The sequence below is a fragment of the Nothoprocta perdicaria genome, unplaced genomic scaffold (genome assembly GCF_003342845.1).
Source record: "Nothoprocta perdicaria isolate Ctin4 unplaced genomic scaffold, notPer1 scaffold_119, whole genome shotgun sequence".
NCBI classification, from domain to species: domain Eukaryota; kingdom Metazoa; phylum Chordata; class Aves; order Tinamiformes; family Tinamidae; genus Nothoprocta; species Nothoprocta perdicaria.
In genome coordinates this window covers 2,122,217-2,125,837 of record NW_020454305.1, presented here as the reverse complement: position 1 = coordinate 2,125,837, position 3,621 = coordinate 2,122,217, and positions in this window count along the sequence as shown.

The following is a 3,621-nucleotide window of genomic DNA, read 5'->3' as shown; positions in this document are numbered from 1 at the left end:
CCGCGGGCAGCGCAGCGCCCCGCGCCTCTTCCTGCGCCGCGCGGAGTCCCAGCCGCGGCTGCCGAGCGCGGGATGGGGCCCGGCCCCGGCGGGGACGCCGGGGGACGCGGCGCTGCCCCGCTCGCCTCCGCTCTTCCAGCGGCCGCGCGTGAAAACCGCTCTGTAGCGGCGAGGTCCGCCCGGGCTCAGCAGCCCGCAGCGGCTCCGCTCCTGCCCAGGCCCCGAGCTGCGGGATTTCGCGGCGTGTCCCGCGTATCCTCCGCGCCCGGAGCTGCCCGCCGCACGTGCAGCCTCCCGCAGGCGTGAAAACGCGTCCCGGTGGCGTGAGAGCTGTGACCGGGGGGCTGTGCGGCATCCCCGGCCTTTCCAACCGGTACTGCCGAGTGCAGCAGCGCCCTGCTTCACAGGGTGGGAAAAAGTTGGCTCTCCCCTTTTGCTCCCCGGTGCTTCTGTGTTAGAAGCAGCTCGTTTGGTTTGTTTGTATGTTTCCTTGTTTGTTTTCAAAGAGTTATAATAATTCGCCATGAGCTGTCGCGATAAAACTGTAAGGCTGAGCAAGGCAAGGCTTTCGAGCCCCCATAATGTAAACATACTTACCAGGCTTTCTGCGTGTGTTGTTTTCCGTGTGGGTTGTGCTGTGTTTGCATGTGCTTTGTTTTTTAAGACAGCACACATCTCTCCTTCTGGAGATTACTCCTTCATAATGCAGCATTTCACTTAAAAATTAGACACGCAAGGACGTGTGTGGAGTATGTGTTCAGTGAAGGGAAGCCTGGAAAGCTTTTATTGTCTGTCCCCAGAATACCTCACTGTCACTAGAAATGCTGTGTTTGTACAAGTTTGGGGGGGTGTTGAAATGTTAGGAAGCCCGTCAACTTTTGGGCTTTCAGTATTGCTAATATCTTCCTGCCTCAACAGATGCTGAGAGTATAAATTTATTCTGCACATGTGCAACATATCAAAGAACAAGTATAAAAATGGGTAAGGTAAAACAAGCCTCACAAGTGCCTAAACTGAGCATCTCGGGGAAAAGTGCTTTCTAACCATTTTGACTTCATAGTGATAGCTTTCCGAAAGGTTTACTGGAACAAAGCAGAACTGTGACAGATGGGTAGAGCATCCTCAATTAGGATGCAGAAGTCCAAGCCCACAGCTGATGAGCTCAGAGAGTAGCATGTGTGGGGTCCCTGTTGCCCTGTCTCCTTCTGCCACCCTCTCTGCTTGGGATGTCCACCTATTCGGAGTCATTATAAACTAAGGCAACAAACTTTCTGAGCAGGAATGATCCGGGAAAACAGATGATACTGCGGGGTCCTAGATCTTGGTTAAGGCCGAGCAGGTCAACTTTAATACAGATGTTATATCAATAAGTGGTCATTTGGAAATCCATTAAGGCAAGGTTTCACTTTCTTATTTATTTAAAGTTGTCTTTTTATGCACAATATTGAATAAATGTGATCCTTCAGACAAGAATTCTTAACAAGTAGGTATTAGAAAAGGAAGTCTTGGCAAACCCTTACCTTAAAGGGAATGCCTGCTGTTTTATGTGTCTTTTGTTTCTTACGTTGCCTTTTTTCTCCTTTTCCTTGTAACTTGTCTTGTGTGGTTTATTTGGTTTATTTTATTTATTTATTTATTTTAATTCTCCACAATCTAAAGATGAAGCTTTGTAGAGATTCCTTTGTGGCCTGAGAGGGAGCTTGAGTAAAGGAATTTAAAGGTGTTTTGGGACATACCTTCCAATGTATTGCTGTATGATATCAATTCGCCATTGATGGCCTGGAAGACCCTATATGAGCACTCTGTATGTTCTGTCTTTTGAGACATAGCTTTAATTTGTAAGACTTCATGTGTTCAAAATGAGCATATTGGGTTTGTCAAGGTAATGTATGATTAAAACTATTAAAAATGCAAAAAGCATTTTTGCCAATATACTGCCAGGTATATTTGAATGGATTTAGGTAGAAAGCATTATTATAGATAGTTTAGTTGTGAGTTTTGCACAGTGTAACATTTAGTTCACTTTTGTGTTGGACTTCTAAATAAGAAACTAGCTTGGATATTTTATTAGCATTGACAGAAATAAAAATAATTAGTGTAATGTCTGTTCTAAGTGTATACTTCCAAAAATATGTGTTAAAGAGGTGTTCCCTTGTATAGCAAATATGAATTTTCGGTGCAACCTCAGTTGTTTGTTTTTCATTTTCTACGGGCATCATTGCTATCTGTTGATGGTCACAGCCCTGGGACTGTTTAATTTCAGCTGCTTAGTGGAAAAAGAGTAATTCGTGTGGCCTAAAGATAACTTTCAGGTATAAGGCACATGGTTTACACAAGCTGTTTTTCCTTCCTCTCTGGAGAGATACAGCAGAGGTCTCTGGAGAGATGACCCGCTAAATTTTTTTGTTCAAAGTTTTGTTCAAGTTTAGTAACTCTTATTGGAAAGAAAAGTATCAGTCTTTGACAGCAGCGGTAGTGTAATATTGTTTTCAGTGAATGTTGACATAATCAATAATGTGGTATTATCATCTTTGTTTAAACTAGCACACTATGTGTACTGCTTAGTGTTAGAGCACATTTTCCTCTCTTCCATCTCTCCTCTTTTCCTCCTGCTTTGCTTTGCAGTGGCATGCAGAGTTGAACAATCACTTGTGAAGGTTTAGCTAGGGTATATCCTTCTCTCTCTCTTTTTTTTTTTTTTTAAGTCATCTTAAAAATGACTTAACTCTTGCTAGTTTACATTCTCTACTTCCGTGCGGATTTCTTCTTTTTCCCCCACTGTATGGCAAAACATTAATTTGAATCAAATTAAATATTTGGTTAAAGATTATATTCTTTTCTAGTCATTCTTTGCAAATGAAATAATGGGAATGGAAGAGGGGTTTTTTGTTTATTTATTTATGACATCAGGAAGGGTAAAGACACGTTATTTGTGCCCCTGATGACTCTGGAATGTGGGAGAGGCAGGTTCGTGTCCCTTCCTCACTGAGGAGTTGAATCCACATCTCCAGAGAGTCCCTAACTGCTCCCCCTGCGTCCTCGAGTTGGGTGGGTCCCGTCTCCTGAGCTGACACCTTCCACTTTGTATACATTATTTAAATGTTCAGGAGAATAGGGACAACTGAAGTGTCCTGTCTTAACAGGCAATTTCCTTACCGCAGAGCTCTAAAAAATGTTTCCTCTTACTTAATAGGGAGTATTGAACTTTTTTTTAGTGAAAATGTCAATAAAAGAGGCAGTATGTGTATTTCAGTCCATAAAGCACAGTAAACCAGCTATATTTTGAGCTGTCTCAGTCTGAGGGCCTGCAGTAAGCACTAAGGGTAGTTGCGAATGCTTTGAGAACCCTCAGCCCCTGTTGATGCTCGGTCTGTATGAAGTTTAAAAGCACCATGGACCAGGACAAAGCACCATGCTGATGACTGGCCACTACAGAAGCTAGCATTTTCTGCTTTCAGACTGAGAGGAGAAGTTGACTAAATGGATTTTTCTAAGGTGGCAAAAGATTTTTTTTTTTTTTTTTTTTTTTTTTTTTTGTGTGTGTGTGGTGTGTTTTAGCTGTTTTTGACAGCTGGTTATCAGCACAGTGGTGCTTGTGTCTGTGGGAAAAATCAAGGGGAC